At 39.5% G+C, this 18,382-nt stretch overlaps 1 long non-coding RNA gene across 1 annotated transcript in view; it reads left to right on the forward strand.

The window, feature by feature from the left end:
- Positions 1-17,520, forward strand: part of LOC138920111 (uncharacterized) — a 79,506-nt gene extending 61,986 nt beyond the window's left edge. Inside the window, exons 2-3 of the long non-coding RNA XR_011430790.1 lie at positions 13,306-13,610; positions 14,472-17,520. This is a non-coding gene — a long non-coding RNA (uncharacterized lncRNA). The remainder of the gene's footprint in view (positions 1-13,305; positions 13,611-14,471) is intronic.
- The last annotated feature ends 862 nt before the right edge of the window (positions 17,521-18,382 follow it).

Raw genomic sequence — 18,382 nt, forward strand, 5'->3', positions numbered from 1 at the left:
CAAAATTATAGAAATAGAGAATAGATTACTGGTTTCCAGAGGCTAATGCATTGATGTGGGTAGGAGAGAAATGGACATGACTATAAAAAAGTCATATTAGGTGCCTTTGTGGTGCTGGTGATGTTCTGAATCTTGATGCTACCAATGTAACATACCATTTGTGATATCGTACAAGATTTATGAGATTTTAACATTGGAGAAACTGGATGAAGGGCACATGGGATTTCTCTGTATTATTTCTTACAACTGTGTGTGAATCTACAATTATCTCAAAATTAAAAGTTAAAAGAATACATCTATCTTGTCCTCTGGCTTCTCTCTCTCTCTCTCTTTTTTTTGAAGAAGATTAGCCCTGAGCTAACTACTGCCAGTCCTCCTCTTTTTGCTGAGGAAGACTGGCCCTGAGCTAACATCCATGCCCATCATCCTCTACTTTGTATGTGGGATGCCTACCACAGCATGATGTGCCAAGCGGTGCCATGTCCACACCTGGGATCCGAACCGGTGAACCCCAGACCACCAAGAAGTGGAATGTGTGAAGTTAACTGCTGTGCCACTGGGGCAGCCCCCTCTTATTTTTTTTTAATTTTATTTTGGGGGTGAGTGAGAGGAAGATTCACCCTTAGCTAACATCTGTGCCAATCTTCCTCTATTTTGTATATGAGTCACTGCCACAGCCTGGCTGATGAGTGGAGTAGGTCCGTGCTGAGGATCTGAACCTATGAATCCCGGGCACCCAAAGTGGAGCGTGTGGAACTTTAACCTGTCAGCCACAGGGCCAGCCCTCTCTGGCTTCTTTTTTAGTTCAGCTAATGGAGAGCCTGAAAAGATGGTAACAGAGAGGGAGAAGTAGGATATCGGAGTTCTTAATTCCCTTAGTTTCTCCCTGAACAGTCCCATCATCTTGTATCTGCTCCTATGAAGGCAGCCTTCTTTCCATGACTCTATCATGCCTTGTGTGCCTACTCCCTCCCTCCATCCGTTTAGGTTCACCTTGGGTGACACCTCTGTTTTAACTAGCCCCAGGATTTTCTTGTACTCTGCCCACAACTTAATAAATGTCATTTATTAAACTCTCCTCAAATTATCTTAATCTGAGAAGGCCATGTGTTTTCTGCTGATGTGCTGACCTATACTAACTCTTAAGTTGTAGAACATGGAGAGTTGTATGATGATTTAGTCCCTGCTTGTATGTGTATGTGTATCACGTGGCAGATAAGTCACTGCTGCCATGGACTTTACATTATAGCAGAAAGAGAAGGAAATACATGCGTGAATGAATAAGGCAATTTCATATCGTGACATGAAGAAAATCCACATTGTGATGGAATAAGAAGCAATAGTAGACGTGGTCTGCATTAGAAATCATGGTTTGCGTACACTTCTCTGAGCAGGCGACATTTGAGCCAGGCCTTGACTTATGTAATGAATCCAGCCATGCCAGGATCTGGGGGAAGAATGGGGGGTGTTTGAGCAGAGGAAGGCCAAGATCACTTTAACGTATTACTACGGAGAATGAAAGTAGAAACCGAGATCTAAGAGTTTAGCAGGGCCCGTGTGGGGTTTCGTAGCTATTTGTAATACAACTTGGATTTTATTCAATTTGAAATGGCAGTGATTAGAGTGTTTCCTTCACTATCCATTCATTTAGTCTATTATAAGCAAAGCTTTACAATGAAGAAGAGAGATTTTACTGAAGAAATATATGGCTCCAGGACTCCAGGAGCTCTCAGTCCATTGAAAGAGATAAGATGAACACACAAACAGCTACAATGGAAAGTTCTATCTAATTTACATAATGATCGATTTTGTTCTAAAAAGAGTAGACCTTTGGGATTATCCAATTTGTCTGTCACTTCCACATTCTAGCCTAGTAACTGCAACTTTGGTAAGGAGAAAAACAAAAAAAGAAGAAAAGAAAAGTATTCTTTATAAATAGGCTTAGTTGTTTAAAAGCTTTTATGTTTTTAATGAAATGGAATCATTTTGGACATGAAATGAAAACTAAATTAATGGTGTTACTATTTCCCCTTTCTCTTTTGGACAGCTTCTCTCTTCCAGTATGATCAGGGTAAGAGAGATTCTGTGCTGCTGTAGAGATTGAGCCACGTTTATTGATATTTTAGACGGCATTTTCTCAAATTTCAGTCCATGAATTGGACACACCATAATCTTCTGAAGATTCTGAATTAAAAAAAAAAATTCTGGGGGGCCCGGCCCTGTGGCCGAGTGGTTGGGTTCGCGCGCTCCGTTGCAGGCCGCCCAGTGTTTCCTCGGTTCGAATCCTGGGCGCGGACATGGCACTGCTTGTCTAGCCACGCTGGGGCGGCATCCCACATGCCACAACTAGAGGGACCCACAACTAAGAATATACAACTGTGTACCGGGGGGCTTTGGGGAGACATAAGGAAAAAAAAAAATTCTGAACAAACTCTATTCCTGCGAGTCTTACTCTGTGGTCAGTGTGAGGGTAATAGAAATGCAGCTTTCTAAAAGTTCCCTAGGTGATTCCAAAGTGCTCAGGTTTAGAAAACACCATTTTAGTGTATAAAACAACAAATAACAATTCAAGTATTCAAGATCAGCACATCTCCCTGAAGTTCCTCATGGCCTTCCTACATGCCGGTCTCTTGTCTGGAATGTCCTTTCTCCTCAAAGGGGAACAGCTTTGCAGAACTCAGGGAACACCATTCACATAGACAACAATGCTGTGTAGTAGGCACCCTTTCCATTGTCCTGGAGTCCTGCGAGCCTGGGGCCTTGACCTGCCTACCTATCACTGCTGTTTCCCCTGGTCTCTCCAACTCTTAGCTTAGATATTAATTCTTTGAGGAAGCCTGTCCAGACCCCTGCCCCTAACCCCAGGTTAGGTTAAATATCCCTATCAACCTCTTAGAAAACAGTAATTTTCCCTAACATTTATTAAAGTCATAATTAAATAATAATGATTGTTTTTAAATTGCTACTTTAATAATTATCCTCTCCTGGGCATATAAGAAAAATTTAATCATTCAAGCCCTCATAATCCATATGTGAGAAGCTAGACTTTTCCTAAGGACAAGAGGAAGCTAATAAAAAAAAAAAAAAAATTCGTGAGAGGCTGGCTCCACAGCCTAGTGGTCAAGTTCGGTGTGTTCCACTTTGGCCGTGCCGTTTTGGTTCCTGGGCCTGGACCTACACACCTTGTTGGCAGCCATGCTGTGGGGGTGACCCACATACAAAATAGAGGAAGACTGGCACAGATGTTAGCTCAGGGCAAATCTTCCTCAGCAAAAAGAGGAAGATTGGCAACAGATGTTAGCTCAGGGCGAATCTTCCTCAGCAAAAAGAGGAAGATTGGCAACAGATGTTAGTTCAGGGCGAATCTTCCTAAGACGGAAAAAACTATGCATGAAAGAGAAATGATCAAACTCATATTCTCAATATACAACTTAGCTTGAGTTTGGGGAATGGAAAGGAAAGGGAGCAGAGGGACATAATCAGAGGCAGGAAACTATATAAGAAGTCTGTGAATATGAGAGTATGATCATATCCTGGCATAGTAATGATGAAGATGGAAAGTAGTAGACAGACTAAGGTCATAAAATGGATGGACTTGGGGAAGAAGAAGGAAGAATCAGGATTTCTAATTGGAGACCGAAGTACTATCATATATTCAGAAATGGGATGCAAACAAAAGGGCTGGTTTCTGAGAAAATGATGCCCATTGGCAGGCAGATACATGGGTTTGAAATGAAGGTGAGCTGTCAAGGGTGGAGACATAGATTGGGCATTCTGGCAGAGACTGTTAGCAATCATTAAATGTATTTTTCCTCAGGTTCCATTGTGGCTAGACCAGGATCATGTAACTGGGCTCTGGCTAAAGGGGAAGAAATGGTGAAAGTCATTGCCAGGCCTGACTCTTACAAACGTACCTGCAGACTCTTCAGTCACTCTCCTCCATAGCAAACCTGGGGGCCACGTGCTCCTAATGATGTAGGTACAAGATGGAGGAAGGCAAGTGGACTGGCATCTGGCTTTGAGTGAACAACAAATAACCTCGCAGTAAGCCTGTAGTGGCGGTGAGTATTGCTTCCACTAACACAGTTGTCATCATCCGTGGGAAGAGATGAGATCATTCAGGGAAATTATGTATAGAAAGAAGGTAAGAAACTCCAATATGAGGAGAAAGCAACCATTCTATAGTCAAGACATACTGTACTTACCCTTCCTACTTTGAACCTCTTACCTTGTGCTCAATGAGACCTTGGGAACCACTTCCCTGAAGTCAAGAGATTATTCAAATTCGTTTTTGGTGTTTTTCATTCAAATAACCCATCCATCTCTATCCAGCCCTGTTTAGTCACTTTCAGACATCACCACTGTAAAAAACTCATCTCTTAAACAAGGAACCCAACATCCCACAAAGACATATCGTTTGGACATAACACGTTCCAATGTGAACTTTCCTCGCCCTGTGACAAAATTTTTGTCCTCCTTTCTTCACAAGGCATTCCAACCTAGAATTTCTTTCACCATCTACTACCCTCCTGATTTTACAACCTGTTCTCGACTCTGAACAACCAGTACCATCCTATGTGTAGTGTATGTACTATAATTATTGTATTAATGTATGTCTTCTAAGTTTCATAAATACAGGCCCATATCTGTATTGCCAATCTCTTTTTATATCCCTTAGCACAATGTCTGAAATATAATAAGCACTCAGTGATTATTTGCTGAGTGAATAAATGAACGTAAAATGACTGTGAGTTAGTCTCAGTTTTTTCATTCATGCTTATAAACTCTGTTTCTTCTCAGAGTTGTCAAAATTATTCTGGATATTCAGCAGATGTCTCTGTGTCTATTGGGCAACACTGTCTCCTTCTAAGCATTTGCTGATTTCTACCATATTTGCTGAGCATCCATTGGGTGTAATTGTACTGGACACTCTTGGAAGTTTCTGTCTCCTGCTGGGCGTCTCCTGCCTCTCTGCTGGCAGCCGCTGCTAATGTACCAGTGCTCCCGTAGGCACTGCCTTGAAGTCTCAAAACTGCAGAGTTGTCTCTGCGGAAGGGGGAGAACTGGGAGAGATCTCCCTTCCACTGTTATTCTCAACTCCAATTTAGAAGAACACCAAAGAAGAGATTCTTGGGGCCCAAGGAACTAGCTTGCTAATTTTCCTTGGAGCTTCCTACTTTCCATTGGGCATAGACATTAGTCCACTGGGGGCTGGGCCAGAAGACAGACCTGAGCAATATCCTCCTTCTTTGTAATCCATTCATTCTGGGGCCCATTGAGCATGTGTTTTTACTTCTGTGGGAATGAATTTCTCCTGGGAAGGTCTGCAGGTTCCCTAAAATATTTGAATTTTAGAAAGAATCTGTGACCCTTAATACACTTGAACTGAATTAAATATTTTAATCAAGGATACTATGGTGCAGTTTTTCTAAATATATGGAAACTTGACCAGCTGCATCAGCATCTCCTGGGAACTTACTAGAAATGCAAATTCTCAGGCTCCACCCAAGACATGCCGAATCTGAGTTCTCACAAGCCATCCAGGTGATTCTGAAACATGCTATAGTTTGAAAATGACTGCAGATGTGCTTACCTAATCTTTCTAAATATTCTTTTTCCTCCCATGAAAAATGAAGATTGCAAGGATTAAATTAAATTAGATAAAGCACATAGCATTGCAATTAGCACATAGTAATAGTGCTTGATATTTTTGAGCAAGAAAAACACCGTGTTATCTACACTGCAGCCTTTGTAGCAAATAGAACTGACCTCTTCGTGCTGTATGTCAGGAGGAGAAATCCATGCAGAGGAACCCTAATTCCTCCAGCAGGAAATGAGCCACGCATTTATTCTTGTGTGCTCCAATCATAGCACCAAAGACCAAAGTAACTTTTTGGTGAGGTAAAGGATTAGAAGAATGCGTAATTATTTCTCATAAAAGTACAGGAAAGTTGATATTAAAGAGCTTTAAAGGGACAAATCTCAGCATGTTGCACTTTTCTATATGAAAGTGATGGGGAGACAGGTACAGATCTGGGAAGGGCAGTGATCTATAAGGCTGGTACTTTGATTAGAGGATGGGCTCCTGGAATCCAGTTAAGCATCCATCTCTTTCTCTTTCAATTTCACCCTTAAAAGTTGCACAGATCAGGCCAGCCCTGTTCACCAGTTTCCAACTACAAAGAGTTGAGAGATGGTACCTTAAGACAGCCCATCTTTTTCAATCATTTTGAAGGAAACTTCAGTGATAAGAGCAGATCTGTGAGCAGGTACATTTTAATTCACAGTTCACAAAAGAAACCATCTTCACTATGCGTGGCCCAACACCAGACCATTAAAAGAAATAGTATCAATGTGATAGCGCTGCATGTGTGAGTATAACTGACTGTAAAAATAAATTGAACACAAAAACACTAATGCTTTGCCAAAGTGGAACAAAAATGAGCAAAGAATACAAATTGCAAGAGATAATGGTTGCCATGGCGATTGTTGTCCAGAACTCAAACTGTGGTAACTCGGGTAAGAGTAATTGAAAATAAAAGCCCTTAGTAGGCCAGCCCAACTATGATTTCATTCCTGCTGCAGCCTCGGTTTGTATGACTAAGTATCCCTTCCTGGTCCTGTGGAAGCCCCAACGCAATTATAATTTGCTAAACAAGGGGCAGAGAGATTTGCCTAAGTCCCGCTCAGAGCAGCAGACAGTTTCTCAAATCGTCCTTGTTTGCTAAACACACCCAACATTTCCAAATGGAGTGATGTGGGTTGGCACAATTGTTCTCATACCCTACTCCCCACAATAACAAGCGGCTTTGTTTTATTGAAAGTGCATGGCGGTGGGATTTTTTTTAGCAGGGTTACAAAATGCTGGGTCAGAAGAGGCAGCAGTAGCTCGGTTTTCTTCCGTATGCACGGCTGTCCATAGCCATTTCTCTCACATAATTACCCATCTGTTTGAGAGGGAAGTGACGCTTACTACATCATTTAAAGGAAATGCACCTGTTTGTAGAAAGGCAAGAATAACTGACTTTGCAAGTATCCTGGGCTCTCAACCTTGCCTTTACTGACTCAGTGTTTTGAGCTTTTTTCATAATCACTTTACTCTGCCTCTAGACTTTGTGTGTGTGTCTGTGTGTATGTGTGTGTGTGAGGAAGATTGGCCCTCAGCTAACATCTGTAGCAATCTTCCTCTATGTTTTTGTATGTGGGACACCGCCACAGCTTGGCTTGATGAGCTGTGCATAGGTCTGTGCCAGGGATCTGAACCTGCAAACCCTAGGACACTGAAGCAGAGCACATGAACTTTACCACTACGCCACCGGGCCAGCCCCCTGACTCTAGACTTTTGAAGTCCACCTTTTCACCTTTCATACATCATTCTTTGCATATGCTTCCAATATGAAAGGTATTTTTGGGGAAGAAAGCAAAAGGAAATAAAGGAATCATATGGGAAGAGAAAGAGATTTTGGAGGAAAGGTAAAGCAAGGAAAATAGTGTCACTCTCTCCTAAATTTTGTAACCATATTTTTGGATCTTTTCATCTTGCATGGTTGGTTGGTGAGAAATGTGATATTTGCATTTCAAGATAGACAAAGGCTTTTACTGATGGCCAGTAACCAGGGAAACTTAATGAGAAGTTACAGTGGTTGGATTTGTAACAACTTGTTTTCCGTGGTAGCCAGACAGCAGAAGGCTCTGTGCTCACAAACACAGAAAGATCACTGCTTGTTAGCTACCATGTCTAATTAGCTAGAACCCCAAAAACTTCTGCTAATGATATTTTTATGCCAGGAGAGTTTGAGAAATCGCACTTCAGTTTGGATGCTTTAAAACGGTAGGAATCACCAGAAGTTACATATAAAAATAAGACAGTTAACACGGTTTGATGCTCAGGGCTCTACATCGTTGAATTCTCACCACAACACTGTAAGGGGGGGTATCAGTTTTTATAGCTGGCATAACAAATTACCATGGTATTAGTTGCTTGAAAAATACCCATTTATTTATTACACAAGAGTTCTGTAGGTCTAAAGTCCACAGAGGTCTCACCTGGCTGAAATCAAAGTGTGTGCAGGGCTGTATTCCTTCCTGGATGCTCTGGAGAAGAAATCTGATTTCAGGCTCATTGAGGTTGTTGGCAGAATCCAGTTCTTGGTGGTTGTAGAATTGAGGTCCCTGTCTCCTTCCTGGCTGTCAGCTGGGGCTTCCTTAAACTTCCAGAAGCCCGTCTCCAGTGCTTGCACCTGCGCCCACCTCCATGTCTGAGTTAGTAACAGTGTGTCAGTCCTTCTGCTGCTTGAAATATCCCCAATATCTTCTGCTACATCTCTCTGCCACCAGCTGGAGAAAGTTCTCTGCTTTTAAGGGCTCAGGAGCAGGCCCTGCCAGGTAATCTGGGGTAATCTCACTATCTTAAAGTTGTCGATCAGCAGCCTTAATTATATCTGCAACATCCATTTTGTCATGTGTCATAGCTTATTCACAGGCTCCAGGGTTTAGAGGGTGGACAACTCTGAAGGGCCATTACTGGGCCCACCACTATGTGACATTATGGAAAAGGCAAAACTACGGAGGCAATAAAAAGATCAGTGGTTGCTAGCAGCAGTTGGAGGGGGAGAGGGAGAAATAGGTGGAGCACAGAGGATTTTTAGGGCCATGAAAATATTATGTTTGATACTATAATGATGGACACATTTGTCTAAATCCACAGAATGTACAACACCCAGAGTGCACCCTAATGTAAACTAGGGACTTGGGATGATTATAAGGTGTCAGTATAGATTCATCACTTGTAATCAAGGTACCACTCCAGTGGGGGATATCGATAATGGGAAAACTATGTGTGTGTGGGAGTAAGGGGCGTAGGGAAATCTCTGTATCTCTCTGACAATTTTGTTGTAAACCCAAAACTGCTCTAAAAAATGTCTTAAAAGAAATCTGTGAAATGAAACCCGAAACTTTAAAAAAAAATCTAGGAAGGAGACTTCTTAAGAACTCAAATATGATTGATAAAGTCTTTATAAAAACCAACACCAAAATAATACTACGCCCTGGGTAGCTGCTAGAACCTGAGTAATGAAGACAGGCAGAGTTGACCAGAACCCAACCCACAGCCTAGAATCCTGCTCAGCCCAGTCCAGTGAAATGAACCAACTTCCATGACTTGCAAATCTATAAGTAAGAAAAGTAAATACTTGTCTTTACAAACCACTGAAATTTTGAGGTCTTTTTGATAGTGTAGCAATAGTATAGAAGAAAATTAATTTACTCTTCCTGAAGAAAAACTTCCAGTAATAATCTCCATAACCTAAAAAGCCATGTGCTTTGGAAGAAAGCACCTGTGTTACCCTACTCGTATCTCAAAGGTGTCCAAGAGTCTTGTCATGATCAAAAATTGTCCATAGGGTGGATCCATAACCATTGGTGACTAAATAACCCAATCAGGTAATGGAGAAGTCAATGTTGGAAGGCAGGGAGAAAAGCAGAAGTCAGAGAGATGTCTTCTATAAATCTTTTGTAAGACATAAGTTTGAATCATAATCTGCCATTTACTTTGTAGTCTTGACCAAGTTAGTTAAACCCTCTAACGTGGGGAATATTAATACCTGGTTTCTTCAATTGTGATGAGGATTAAATGAGAAAATGCACCTAAAGAATGTAGCACAGTGTCTAATACATCATAAGAACTTAATACATGTTAGTTATTACACACTGGCACCTGGTAAGGAAAAGATGGTTGCATTTGTTAATTAATTAATTAATTAATTTAATTAATTAAAAGATGGTTACATTTGTTAATTCATTCATTGCCAAAGGTATCATAGATGTTTTGTTTTTTAAGAAAATTAACGTTTGAAAAATAAAATAATTTGTGGAGTAACCTCAGATGGATTGTTGGTTCTTACAGAACCTGAAAGGAAATGTTTTTAAGTAATGTGAAAACCTCAAAAAATACGGGAAAAGAAAATGTGAATAAGAGGCAAAATCATTCAGCATATGCTATTTTTAAAATAAGCATAAAGCATTATGTGGGTAAGTCAATTACCAGAAACTTGGACATACCTTGATTTGAAAAAAAAAAACCAAAACACATCAACTTAGAACTTAGAATTCAAGTGTAATGGGATTGTCACAACTTTAATCAACTTAACGAGATTCAGAGACATCTAGGTTTGTTCGCCAAACTAATGCTTTAGGCTCTCAGGACAGTATTTGCCTCAGCAAATGGAGACCTCCTAAGAGAAAACCTTTCCGAGGAAAGAACGACGTACCAGTTATCTATTGCTGCATAACAAAGCACTCCAGAACTCAGTGGCCAAAACCAACAAGCATTTAGTTCACAAGTCCCTGGGCTGACTGGAGATAGCTGGTCTAGGACAGCTTCACTCTTTGTCCTTTGGTTAGCTAGATGCTGGCCTTGCTCAGCATGGCTGGAGACTAGATTGGGAGGAATCAGCAGACTCAGCTTTGTTCCCCGTGGTCTCTCATTCTCAGCAGACTATACTGGATGTGTTCATATACTAGTCTTGGGGGTCCCAATAAAGGCAGAAGCATTCAAGACCTCTGGCAGCCCAGGTTCAAAACTAGCATATGATCAGTTCCACCACATTCCGTTGACCTAATCCAAGACAGAATCGTCTCAGATGCAAAGACTGGGAAATACACTTCACCCTTGAAGGGAACACCTGCAAAGTCATACTGTACAGAGCATGGACACAGGGAAGGGTGAAGAATTGGGAACATTTTTATGATAAATTTATCGCCAAAGATCCAGTCAAACTTCTCAGGTATAAAATCTTGTTGACAGATGGAGGTGGAATGACCCATTGCTCATCCCCATCATGGACTGTCTCAGTTTTTGTTTTGGGGGAAGTTCACTAAGCTAAAAAATTGGTTTCTTAAGACATCTATATGATGTGGAGGTAGTATTTGGATACCTATATGAGCAAACTCAACTAAATAGGGGGCAGAATAGACCTCTCTATCAGTAGATAGAGCATCATGAGGCTCTGACTTATTGAGGATGGCAGAGGGCACTGGATGCAGGACTATTCCTCCATGGTGGTGATGCCACTGAGAGAAGGTGACAGCATGTACAGGCAGTGGCATAAGGAGGTTGTAGCTCGTCTGTGGGCTCTGGGAGCAGAGGCAGCAGAAAGCAAAAGTCATTAAAAGGAAGGTGCACAACCCAGCTAACGGGATGTTTTTATAAGTATATGTGAGAAATCCTCAGTGGAATCCCATAAATAATTTTAAGAAAACTATCAAAAGTTAAAGAAAAAATTTAAACAGTTGATGATGTTGTAAGAAATGTAAATAGTGGTAATATTAATAGCAACCAAAGACTGACTGACTGACTCCCTCCCTCCCTCCTTCCCTCCTTTTTTACTCCCTCCCTCTCTTATTTCCTCCTTCCTTTCTTTAACATCTAGGCACTGAAAAGTTACAATCTTTGAGAGGCACAGAGATAACTCATGGCTAGATAACTGGGTTAATGAACAATTGCAATTTTCGTTTTAAAAAGAGGAAGAATGGGACATGGGTCTTTCACAGATGAGGATAAACTTGCCTTTGGTTGAATGTTGATATACAGCTTCTTATCTCAATGAGAAAATGTGTTCAAGGTAATAAACGATGGCCGTCATCATACGATGGAGAGGCTAAAAGAAGAGGAGCCAATAGTTATGATTTCTTTATAGTCTGTAGTTCTTAACCTCAGTGTAGAGACTCCAAGGAGTTTAATGAATAGGCTTTAGGAATTCATTTCTTCTGATTTTGTATTCAAGTTTTACGTATGTGTATGTACGTTGTCTAGGAAGAAGATGTATTGAGTTTGTTAATTTTTCAATAATCTTAATCTAACTTTTAAGCTTTAGATGTTTTCTTAATATTAGCCAAAAAACAAACAAACAAAATGATTAAGACCACTATTCTAGTCTCTGCTGATAAGTAACTGTGGGACCTTCTACAGGTACTTGACCTTTGTGTGTCTCAGTTTCCATATCTGTGTAACGGGATTATTCCATAACTCAGACAATCGTGGGGAGATGATAACATGAGATATATGAAAAAAAGTGTAAAATCTAAACTATACAAAGAAAGGTCTCATGGGATCTCTGCTTTTCCATATCGTGACCAAGCTGTCTAATGTTAATTGCATGTCGATCTCTACTTCCACTAGTTAAATGCAGATAAGTTTCCAACTCAGAACATTCAGAGCACAGCAAGCCTGTGGTTTGTAGTGCCTGAAGTGTTCAATAATCACAGTATGATTTGATTTCTCCCCACTGGGTCCCTTTAAAGTTAGGAAGGTAAACATCCTGAGCTACTTTTTATCTCGGCTTAAGCCTAATGGGGCCAGGGCCATCTCATTTATGTATGAGATTGATGGCATGGTGATAATAAGTTTTTTCCTAGCAACTCAATTATTTTTTAATGATTTACACAAGATAATTACTGTTGATAGATATCCAGATTCTTAGAACGAGAAATATTCATTTCCATGTCCAGTCTTATGTCTTCCACTGATTGAAGCTTTTGCCAATGATCAGAGACTGAGAAGCGTCAAGGAGAGTGGGAGAGAATAGACAAACAGGGAGTAGAGATTTAAACACCAAGAAGAAAAAGAATCATTTATAAAAGAAATTCATACATAAAAGAGATAATCTAAATGTGTTGTCCAAGAATCTTGTTGTCAAAGAAACTGAATTCATAATGACTTAAACAGAGAAAGGATTTACCAGCCCATGTGACCTAAAAGTCCAATGTGTCTAAACTTCAGGTGTGGCTGGTTCCAAGGGAGCTAAGGATTTTGAGAGTGTGTCTCTCTTTCCATCTGTTGGCTTTGTCTATCTGTTGGCCCCTTCATAGGTCATCTCTCTTTACATCGGGGTCCCTAGCAGCTACAGATATCTGTTATCTTGCAGTTTAAATCCTGGTAGAAAGTGAGCTCTCTTTCTGACTGTTTTCTCTGAAGTCTTAGAATTAAGTCTTGTTGGCCTGTCTTGGGTATTATGCCCACAAAAGACCCAACTAATATGCTTAGGAGATGGAACACTCTGAATTAAACAGATGTGGTCCACACACCCACAACCAGAGCTAGCGGGTAAGGTTAAACCACAGGAATCGCATGGTACCCCAGAGGAGAAATCAAGGTTGTATTCCTAGACAAACAGGCCAGCCAAAGACAAGAACTGTTGCATTGTGCTTAAAAATTAGCCTGTAAAATCATATTGAGTTTGTACTGAATCATCAAGTATTAAGAATAATATGGACTTTGGATCTTCTTTGTCAAATTTCTCTTTTCAGAGATGTGAATTCCGAAGCACAAAGGACTTCAGAAGCTTGTCTAGAATTACACAGTGAATGATGGAGCCAGGAAAGGAATCTGGGAGTTCAAATGTTTACCATATTGTCTAGAGATAATGTGCACATTTGTGGATAAAGACAGAGCTACTATATTTTATCTTGGAGCAAATCTTCCTTTCTTTTTCTTTCTGCCCTCCCTTTCTTCAATACATATTCATTGGAGACCTGCTATAATCCAAGCCTTCCACCCTTAACTCTTGATTGAGAATTTGCTTTGTGCTAAGCCTTGATTCAACATATATTTGGTAAGCAGCTTATATTCCAACGATGCTGCCAGGCACTGGAAAGAAAATTACGGATAGCTATCCTAGATGGGAAGAAAGAGAATTATTCAATAAAATAGTTGTAAACTGTGACAAGTGCTTTGACACAAATAACAAGGCAGATCTAGTTTAAGGAAAGATAGAGATAGTAAAGCCAAGCCTGAACGATGGGGAGAAACTAACCATGAGAAGAAACTAGAAACTAGAAGAAAAAGCTAAGGGGAAGAGTATTTCAGGGGAAAAGATTCTCAGAAGGACAGACCTGAGATTTTCAAGAAACAAGTTTGGTTAGAACTTAGGGAAGGAGTTAGTTAATTTTGTAAATAATCATGGCCTTGTAGGTCAGATGGTCTCTGCAACTCAACTCTGCTCTTGTAACTTAAAAGTGGCCAAAGGCAGTGTGTAAACAAATGGGGGTAACTGTGATACAGTAAAAGTTTATTCACAGAAACATGTGGTAAGTGGAATTTCCCTGAGGCGGGGGAGGGGGGGGGAGGTTGGCGGGGGCGGGTGGGATGGGGGGTTGAGGAGGCATAGAGATTGAGAGCAAAAGACAGGAGTTGACATTAGAAGATGAGTAGGAAACTTGAAGGCTGGAGGGGTCTGATGTCAGTGTCAAATTGGCTTCAGGTCTGGAAGCATCCAGGTTTTTGCTTAAGAATATCATGATTTTAAGAGTAGCTCTTTTTTCTTTTTAAAAATTATCATCAGCATTCAAATAGTAGATCAAATTGGAAGCTATCTCCATAGTATGGTTTACGCCTGACAAAAGATGTCCCCTCTCTGCCTCTAGCTATTTTCCCCAAATATCTTCCTTTTCCATGTTCTCTCACTTGGCTTTAGATTCCACCATTTCTTTGAGTTGGATAACAGAATGGAAAATTGTATCCAAATGAATAGGATGAAAGCAATGACAATAATGAAGATATTAATCATGAAAATATATGAGCACTCTCAGTATATCAGGCATGGAGACTCAGTATATCAGGAAAAGTCCCCATCCTTGGGATTTCCCTAAGGTGAAATGTTAAATAAATTCAAGACTATCTTCTGTTTTCCGGTTTGGAAGTCATCATTTGATTTATATTTCAGTTGTATGGTGGTATTCTGACCATGGTGGTATCACGTTGGAAATATCAATTGAATCCATCAATTTTTCTGAAATTTTGAGTTTGAGGGAGAATGATGTTCATACTTATTAATGGAACAGGGGAAGGACAAAATAAAAGGACCAGAAGAAACTTTGATGCACTGTAATCAAAAGAGAAAGTGGGTTTAAAACGATTAGGGGCACATAGTTCATTCAGGAGACTTCCCACAGGAAACAAATTGCCGGTCCACAGTTCCAAGATTCTTCAATCATGTCAAAATATATCCTGATTATCAGTAGTTGGGGTTGATTGGTACACTTTACCGCTCTCCTGTTTAGCAGTTTTAGGAGAAAATGAAAGCAATATCGATGTAAAAACCTAGAACATTCATCAGCTGAAAATTGCTCATCAGAAGCATTGTTGTGCTAATGATATTGTTGAAACGGATTTGCTTGTCAAACAGGAATATCTTCCTCTGATACAGGAAAGTCGAGTCCTTTGATGAGAAAGTTTAAGTGGGGAGATGCAATGGGGCTCTAGTTGTGCACCCCATTCCAAATATCTGTCATTTTAAAGCCCTTTCTGTCCCATCTGTTCAACCATGTTGTGTAAAGTTCAAGAGGAATTTTATTTCAGTTTTCTCTCATGCCTAAAATGTACGATGAAATTCATCATGAAATATCAGTGAGTATTTGAGTAATAGAAAATTGAACTCGTTGCTTTTGGTTGTGTGGGTTCTTACGTATTCCATACCTTAGTGATACTTTCAAGTAACTTTTCCCCACCATATGGTAGTAATCTATGTTTACTGATTTGGAGAATAAAATGGAAAAATTAGAAAACTGTAAAGCAGTCCATAGCATTTTCCTCAGTCAACTGCTGTAATATTTGATGTAGATTTGTGTAGTCTTTTTCTCCTTGTGTTCATGTGCTTTTATGAATATGTATACAAAGTTTTTCTCAAATTTGCATAATACAGGTTATGTTGTACCCGCACTTTTAAGAACTATGTTTGAAGCTATATTTTCCATGAACATGTTATAATATTTCCACTTGTCAATTATGGTAGTATTCCGGTTGATTGATGCATCAATGTTTATTTTATTAGAATTGTTTATTGTTTCTAATGTTTCGCTATTATGAAAGCACTCCAGCAAACATAATGCCTAGCAATTTTTTTTGATTGATACTATCCTGTTTTTGTTTTTGTTTTTTTTGCAGAGGAAGATTTTCCCTGAGCTAACATCCATTGCCAATCTTCCTCTTTTTTCTTCTTATGTGAGCTGCCACCACAACATATCTGTTAACAGACAAGTGGTGGAGGTCCATACCCATGAACTGAGCCTGGACCACTGAAGTGGAGCACACCAAACTTGACCACTAGGCCACTAGGGCTGGTCCTGATACTATCTTAATTGAGCCAAAAACATTCTCTCTCCTTAAAATCTTTTTTGTTTTTAAGATTGGCACCTGAGCTAACAACGGTTGTCAATCTTCTTCTTCTTCTTCTCTTTTTTCTGCTTTTTCTCCCCAAATCCCCCCAGTACATAGCTGTATATTTTAGTTGTGGGTCCTTCTAGTTGTGGCATGTGGGATGCCACCTCAGCATGGCCTGATAAGCAGTGCCATGTGCTCACCCAGGATCCGAACCAGCAAAACCCCGGGCCACCAAAGTGGAGCGTGCGAACCCAACCACTCGGCCATAGGGCAGGCCCCCTCTCCTTAAATCTTTAAAGAAAAATTTAAATGTAAATTTAAGATCTTTTTTTAAAAGAAAATACACAGTTGATTTGAAAAGCCATTTATAAAAGAGAAAAAGCTAAACAACAAAAGAAAATTAAATTGAAAACAAAGTTACAATTATTTCTCTCAGTTATGTTAATTCCTCAATTTAGGTATAATTCATCTTACAAAATTTTGTTTACTCCTTTTTCACTCAGTCACATAAGGAAAAGAGTCAGGAACTCACCAAAGCTAAAGTGGTTGGCATATTTTTAAAGTTTGTTTTTTATGTGCGGAAGGCGCTACATCTTGTTGGCAACTTTGGAGATGGAAAATGGGAAGTGTGCACTGCAGTAAGTTAGAATCATGAGTTAGAGCATCAGTTGTGCCCTCACTGACCTTGAGGAGGCCACTTAAATCTCCTGAGTTACAGTTTCCAAATCTGTTAAACGGGATAACTATACTGAATCCTAACTTGGAGAGGTATGGAGAGATTGTAATTTTGTCGTATTTTTGTAATTGGTGTCGTATTTTTAATTTTAATGTCTATGAATTCATTTCTAATATGTAGACATAATTTTTTTAATATGTATATTGTATTTGCAACGTTGCTGAACTCACTGATTAATTCTAAGGTTTTTTGTAGATTCCATGGGATTTTCTATGCAATCATGTCATCTGCACATAGGGACAATTTTACCCCTTTCTTCCTGATCTGTATGCATTTTATTTCGTTTTCTTGTCTCATCATGGTAGCTGAAACTTCCAGAACTATGTTGAATAATAGTGGTGACAGTGGACATCCTTGCCTTGTCCTGATCTTAGGGGGAATGCTTTAAGTTTTTCACCATTAAGTATAATGTTATCTGTAGGTTTTTAAGATGCTTGTTATCAAGTTGAGGAAGTTTCCATCTATTTCTACTTTTATGAGCACTTTTATCAGAAACAGATGTTAAATTTTGTCAAATTCTTTCTCTGCGTTGATTGATATAATCATGTAGTTTTTCTTCTTCAACCTGTCAATGTGATGATTTGCATTGATTAACTTTTGAATATTAAACTAGGCCTGTATCCTTAAACCTCTCTCGTCATAGTTTGTTGTATATTTTATATATATTTATGTACTCTTTATAAGTATATATATCCTATATATTCAAGAATATATATATAGGATATATATATATATTCTTAAAAATACATGGGCATCTGACTTATTTACCAAAAAATAACAGTGAAAATTTGGGGGATGGGGTGGAGACCTTCAAAACCTTGCTCCTACCCTACCCTCTGCTAGGAATATCTTCTGGTCAGTGTAACTTTGAATAATCTCATGGTCTATAGCACTATTGATGCAGTCACAGTATCACCATCACCATTATTACTATCAAGCAGGCGATCATTGACATTCACCAGTAACACTCCCCATGGTCATCTCTCTCTTCTCAAGTCCACAAATACAGAAGTGATTGTAGAGTGTCTTATGTGTGTCTCAAAATTTTCTGTGCATCAAACCTCACATTCTTCCATAACATGTCATCATTTCACAAGTTAATCATTTTTAAAACTTTTATTATAATTTTACATCTCACTAGAAGATCATTTTTCACAAGGAAACAAATTTTACAATTATTGTAATTACCACTTTAAAAACTTGTTGAGCAGAATAAAAGACCAACAAAGCTTCAATGTGATACTGACACTGGGAGGGAGTGTGTGCATCTATTTAAGTAGTAGGATCCTTCCCACCACGCCCATCTTCACCAACACACAACCTTTGCATCTTTGTAAAATTACATGGTACCTGGGCATGCGCATTCAGATCATTTATGAATGATTGAAATAGAAAACATTATAGTCTCTGCTACTTAATGTGTACTGAATATAATTAGAAAAAAATACTCAATTCCTTAATCACTCCAGAACTCAGTGTTTTGTGTACTA

The sequence above is a fragment of the Equus caballus genome, chromosome 22 (genome assembly GCF_041296265.1).
Source record: "Equus caballus isolate H_3958 breed thoroughbred chromosome 22, TB-T2T, whole genome shotgun sequence".
Classification (NCBI taxonomy): Eukaryota; Metazoa; Chordata; class Mammalia; order Perissodactyla; family Equidae; genus Equus; species Equus caballus.